The sequence below is a fragment of the Homarus americanus genome, unplaced genomic scaffold (assembly GCF_018991925.1).
Source record: "Homarus americanus isolate GMGI-L3 unplaced genomic scaffold, GMGI_Hamer_2.0 scaffold32583, whole genome shotgun sequence".
Lineage (NCBI taxonomy): Eukaryota > Metazoa > Arthropoda > Malacostraca > Decapoda > Nephropidae > Homarus > Homarus americanus.
The window spans coordinates 12,703,452-12,710,753 of NW_024713129.1; positions in this window are offsets into that span (position 1 = coordinate 12,703,452).

Sequence of the window (7,302 nt, forward strand, 5' to 3'; positions counted from 1 at the left end):
CTCCGCTTCCATGTAGGATACTGGGGGTAAAGTGAGGCCAGCTGGAGTGGATACAGGGTCACATTAATTGTATCATGAGTCTGTGAGATACCTAGAGGAACATTCTATCTCCTTTATTACGGTGTATGTTGAGTTGGGTAAGCATGGTTCACGAAAGACAGGACCCAGTAAATAAATCAATAATAGTGACTATATTTGTAGTGTAGTTAATAATTACTTCTCAGTTACTGAGTGCTATATCTTGACGCAGGTAGCTTAATATATTTTAAATAATTTTGATAGTATTGTTTTTGAACGCTTGTGTCACTTCCAAGTGAACCAGAGTGATACTGTGATTTGATTCTTTTAATGCATCTAATTTTTCTTCATAATCCCACCTCAGGTATAACCTTTGTTCTGTGAGTAGTGTTTAAGTTAGGTTAGGAATTGTGCATCTGTTGCAATATAATTATATTGGAGTGCCCTTAAGGCCTATTCATTGTAGAGTATTTAATTTCTTTTATTTTTTTGATACCATTTTCCAGTGCTGATATTATTTTGTTGAAAGTCTTAAGTACTAGTTTCTGTGTGTGTAAGCAACATTTCTAATACTTCAAATTTATTGCTGCTCGAGTTTCTAATACACTTCTATATCATAAAAGTAACTTTATTCCCTAGAGTAGTGTTTTAAGTTCAAGTTAAGAGGTACGCATATTGGTGTACCATTATTTGATTGTGGCTTGTAGTGTTGAGGGAATATAAGTGTCTAAATCTTTTACAGTGTGTCTCTATTCCATCCCAGTCACAGACGCCATCCTTCCAATGGGTCATGGACAATTCATTTTGTTTAGTAGATTTAAGTGTTCTTGTGCTGGTTCCATTTTCTCAAAGTGGCTACGCCTCCACCGCCATTACCATCTATTAATCTTTACAAACCCGTTACGCAGTTGGGGATTTAGAATATAGTTATACGCCTACCCAGATCCCAACAGGTAGTAACAAAACAAAAACAAAAGACAATCGACTATAAAAAGGTAGACAAAGGATGCGAGCCGCTTGTGTATAATAAAGTACCATGTACCCCGAATAAAATATTCAGCTTATAAATTACCCTAAACTAAAACTTAACCTAAACATTAACAGTATATACATATTAATACAACATAAACCATTTTGAAGCAAGTGACGGGGAAGTGTTTAAGATACAAGTACTGCAAGTGAGGAGCTGAGATGGCTGGACGAAGTAAGGCTGAGTATTGTAGAAGACGGGTAGGTAGTCACTGTCCGTAGGTTTAGAGGATAGATGATCCGTGGTCACTTCCCAGAGCCGCGCTCTCTCCTCGAATTGGAGCCTCAAAGAAGACTGAAGTAGCTAGACGAAACAACCAGGATATGAGAAGGGAAACCTCGGAGTGTTAACTAAGACCTGGTCATATACTCGCGGTTCCCCGGGCCCCTAGATGGCGCTGCTGTTCTCGTGTGCTGGGTAGGTAGATCAGGACAATAGAGCTAGCGTTCAGTGTTGGGTGGAGGGGTTCGTAACAACCCCAAGTCAAGTGAGAAATTAAAGTCCAGCAGTATTCCACCGTTGTATAAAATGGTAGCAGAGCCGAAGTTTTGGGGCCGTCGCACTCATAGTACTGTGGTTGGGATAATGAACGCATCATGTGTTGGTTAGTAATGGTCGGGATTGAACTCAAGACTGATGCCTATCCCAGCCCGACGGGAGTTTGATTTAGGGCCGGGCGTGAGATAAAAGTGACGAGGAAGAGAGACAGCCACGCAGACCTGGTGCAGCTGAGACAGGAGTTCGAGACCTAAAGAGGGAATATCAAGCACAGGTAAACAGGTTCAAGTGGGAGTTTCAGGCACACATTCAACGGTTCAGGGAGAGGAAACAAGGGGTGAATGTCAGGCACACGCCCAGCAGTAGGCGAAGCGGAGGTCCAAGCGGGAAAATAATACAGGGTACGTGAAGTAGTTCAGAGGTTGATCGAGCCCCAGCTGAGAGAGACAAGACTAAGCCGAATTCCTGGACACAGTTTAAGGTATGGTAATGAGAAGTGCAGGTTGTCGAGGGTGAGTTGGAGGAGTCGAGCGCAGGGCAGAGAGGGATTGGAGAGGATGAGCCAGGGTCAGAGATGTGCGCTGAGTAGTGGTTGGGTCAGGCCATGAGCTGGATTGAGTTGCTGTCATGAGCTGGATTGAGAGTGCACGGGGTTGTAATGTCCAGGGCCTCTACCTAATATGGACTGGTACATTGTCAGAGAGTTGGTCTGCCGCCTGAGGTCTGGAGAGACGTGGACTGAGTATTGCTTTGGGATAATTGGTTCCTTCTGAATGCGCCAGGCAAAAGGGAGAGTACGCTGCTTGAGATGGACTGAGAGTTTTGACACTGGTTCCTCTTAGCCTGCTAAGGGCCAGGCAAAAGGAGAGCATGTTTGAGATGGAATTTATAGAGTTTTTGGATATCTGGTTCCTCCAGTTCAAGGGCCAGGCAAAGCAGTATGTTTATTTTGGGTTGGTATTAATTTCATACGTGACTCTCAAAGCAGGGCCAGGCAAAAGGAGCGTGATGGTCTGGTTGGCTTTGAGTTGGGCCAGGCAAGAAATGGAGTTGCTGGCTGCAGTGGAACAGTACAGAGTTGAAGGGTGGGCTCTAAGTTGTCTTCCCCAGCACATGAGGGCAGTACTATCTTTGAATGGCCATTAGCGGAGAGAAGTGGAGCAGGGCGACGGGAATGCCACTTCAGCACGCTAGGGGTAAGATGCAGCTTCTGGTGGGTACCCTTGCTTAGGGGTCAGATGCATGCTCTTTTCTCAGCACATGAGGACAGTGCCGTTTTTTTAGGGGTCAATTGCAATATCTCAGAGTACTAATGTTCATTAATGGTTTTTCAAAGAAATGCCTTGAGGGGAGATATTTCATTTGCGGAAATCCAGGCCTACAGATATTAAATGTAATTTGCCGAATTGTTTGTTATCGCGAGCGGCGAACGTTGAGGCCTGGTAATTATTATCGCATAAGTTCATTGCCACGTCCCGGCTGGTTGCCAGTTGTGGCCAGAAAATAGCGTCAATGCAGGGCCGCTTAACGTCTCGGAGAGGCTGAGCCCGCAGGCCGCCCTGCCTGATCGCGTTCAAACACTGTGTTGCACTATTGCAGAGCGAACAGTGGTGCGCCATTTCCGATTCAGACAGAGTTAGATAGGGGCAGGCGGTAAAGTTAACAGCAGTTGGTCAGGTTTCGTGGCTCAAAGAACCTACTGATTCCTGCTTGACGCGAGATTGACTGCAGCGAGACGCCGCTGATGCTGACGAGGGTGTTATCGTTGGGATCGCCGAAGCTCGTCACGCTTGTAGGTCAGCGAATTTTCTGGAGGGGAATCTGGTGCGCACGGACACGCTGAAATGGTCGGCTTCTACTGGCTGTTGTTACAGCCAGCAGCTGTTCTTCTGTTAACGGGAGCAAGCTTTCTTCGGCAGCGTTTCGGGATTTAATACCTTCTTCTGCTTTCCGCGGATGTACCGGGGCAAAGTGAGGCCAGCTGAGTGATACAGGGCTCCACACTGAGCACCATGAGTCTAGAGATACCCAGAGAACATTCTATCTCCCTATTACGGGTATGCTGAGCGGGGTGGAGCATGGTTCACGTAGCACAGGACCCAGTGCAACATAACAATAATAGCGGGGACAATTTTGTGTGTAGTTACTACCTACTCTCAGTTACCGATGTTATCTCTTGACGTGTGCGGTTTAACATTTCCCTTAAATAATTCCTTTGATAGTATTGTTTTGGAATGTTTGTGTCACTATGATATCGCGATTTGATGTCGCGACGTATTCCATTCTCTCATATCCGACCAGGTGGCGACTCCAGTACCGTTTGGGCTGCAGTGTTAGAATTGTGCATTCGTTAAAATATTGAGCGCCTTGCCGCCCAACTCAATGTGTATACTTCCACTCCGCTTTTGACAACATTTCAGTGCCGGATATTACCTTCGCCGAAAGCCCCGCGCTTCCGCTTCGTGTGCAAGTTAAACAGCTTTTACCAAATTTATTGTGCCGTTCGAGTTTCTCTAATATACTTATATCATGTATCTTTATCTTTATAGTGGTTCGTTGCGCGATATTGCACATTATTTTATCGCGCTGGTGCTGGAGGGAATATATGTCTGCTCTGCCAGTGTTCGTCATCTGTCACAGACGCCATCTCTTCACGGAAATGACACCATTTTTGTTTAGTATTTAAGGGCCTTGCAGTTGGTTCTCATATGCTTTCCACCGCCATTGCCGTTCATTAATCTTAATAAATTAAGTCAAGTGAAAATTAAAGTCTGAGGTATTCCGACCGCCACATATATATATATATATATGCTATACAGTTGCTATTGGCGTTAAGTTGTTATTACATATATATATATATATATATATATACATATACATATACATATATACATATATATATACATATATATACATATATACATATATATATATACATATACATATATATACATATATATATATATACACATATATATATATATATATATATATATATATATATATATATATATATATATATATATATATATATATATATCTGTAACCGGTCGGAATATACGGGACTTTATTTTCTCACTTGACTTGGGGTTTATTAAAGATTAATAGATGGTAATGGCAGTGGAAGCGCCACTTTGAGAAAAATCCCGAACCAGCACAAGAACACTTAAATCTTTTAAACAAAATGAATTGTCCGTGACCTGTGGAAGGATAGCGTCTGTGACTGGGATGAATGAGACACACTGTAAAATTTAGACACTTATATTCCCTCCAACACTACAAACACAATCAAATAATGGTACACCAATATGCGCACCTCTTAACTTGAACTTAAAACACTACTCTGGGGAATAAAAGTTATACATGATATAGAAATTATTAGAAACTCAGGCAACAATAAATTTGAAGTATTAAGAAATGTTGCTTGCACACATGAAACAGACCTTAAAGGCTTTCAACAAAATAATATCCATCACTGAGAAAATGGTATTCAAAAATAAGAAATTAATAACTCTACAATGAATAGGCCTTAAGGGCACTCAAGAAAATTATATCACCCCAACAGATGCACACTTTCTAACCTAACTTAACCACTACTCTGGGGAACAAAGGTTATACCTGAGATCAGAATTATGAAGAAAAATTAGATGCATTGAAAGAATCAAATCACAGTATCACTCTGGTTCCACTTAATGACACAAACATTCAGAAAACAATACTATCAAAATTATTTAGGAAATATTAAACTACACACGTCAAGATAACATCAGTAACTGAGAAATGGTATTAACTACACACAAATATAGTCATTATTATTGATTTGTTACTGGGTCCACCAATACTCGTGAACCATGCTCCACCCAACTCAACATACACCCGTAATAAGGGAGATAAAATGTTCCTCTAGGTATCCCCTAGACTCATGGTCTCAGTGTGCGACCCTGTATCACTCAGCTGGCCTCACTTTACCCCCAGTACATCCATGAAACGGAAGGGAGTGAGCAAATCAGACCTTGTACAGTTGAGAGAAGCTTTAGCTTCCCGTTAGCAAGAGGGTTTCACTAAGCTGCTCGAGACATGTGGTGTTGTGAGCCGAAGTAGAGGAGAGCTGATGACCCCAACGATCGTCCCGTCGTCAGCTGGGCACCCAGACGGCTAGATTCCCTCAAGAGATCCTTTGATACCCCGCTAAACAGTGACAGGCCTACACTGATCGGTCCAATGGCGACAATCGCCACCCTCAATCATCAACGGCAGACTCAAACGGCAGTCAATCTCTCGCAGTCATCACTCTCGCAGTCAAACTCCGGTCAAGTGGGTTCTGACGGAAACCCTGAAATGAACTCACTGTTAGCTCTTGTTAACTTTACCACTGCCCTATCTAACCCTGTCTGAGATCGAATGAGACTTACTTGTTATACTGCAATAGTGCAACACAGGTGACTAGGCCACGTGACTATTTCTGTGACGGACGGGCAGGGACGTCTTGTTTGTCTGAATGCTTCTCCGTGACTGAGAGAGAGCCAGCGTCGCGTCTCTCCAAGGCGCTAGCTTAGGCCTACGTGACATATTTTCCGCCTAACTAAAAACTCCTTGGGACACCCGTAACATTATTCAGACTGATAAACGATCTATAATAATTTCAAATTCAATAATAGTCCCTTAACTTCATGAATCGCATCATTATTATTTCGGCAAATTACATTTAATATCATATAGGCCTAGTTCCACAACCTCCCACTATGTGCGGGGAGCGCTCTCTTCCCTCAGACGACCTTGAACGCTCAGTATCCCTAATGGCGGGCCATTTGAAATTTCTGAATATTACATATATATATATATATTTATATTGAAAAAGAACCCCGATCTCATCAAACAGCTTTCTCAAATCAATCCCACTTTACCTTATATGTATGGATTGATCAAAACACACAAGCTGAACAATCCATTACGTCCTATCGTGAGTTCTGTGGGTTCTGTTACTTACAAATTATCCAAGTGGCTGGTAAAGATGCTATCCCCTCTTACAGGCCAAATATCTAATTCACATAACACAATAGCAGTGATTTAATTGATAAACTCAAGAAACACAATGAACCATGTGAATTAATAAGTTTTGATGTAAATTCACTTTTCACTGGAGTACCTGTGAAATACCTACTTTCATTTCTTAAAGATAAATTACAACTGTTAGATTTAACTATTGAACATGATACTTTTCTCAAACTGATAGAGTTATGCGTAACTGAAAATGTGTTCAGAGCAAATGGGAAGTTTTACAAGCAAATATTTGGCATGAGCATGGGTAATTGTCTTTCTGCTCCTCTAGCCTGTATTTATATGGAGTTTTTTGAGTCTAGATTACTATCCAATATAGGGGACTTTATCCCTCCATGGTATAGATATGTAGATGATGTTCTTTGTCTTTGGCCTAGAAACAGTGGCCCATTGGAATTTTTAGACAAGGTTAATGATATTGTCCCATGTATCACATTCAAAATTGAAAGAGAAATAAATGGATCCCTTCCATTCCTTGATATGCTTATCATGAGAAATGGCCAAAACTACAAATTTAAGGTATACAGAAAGCCCACACAGGTAGACAGTTTCATACACTTCTTATCGAATCACCTGGAGTCTACCAAAATGTCAGTTTTTTCTGTTATGTTCTTGAGATGTCTGCGTATTTGTGACGCTGAATTTATTGATGATGAATTGAAACACATTCGTTCCATTGAACAAAAACTTGGGTACCC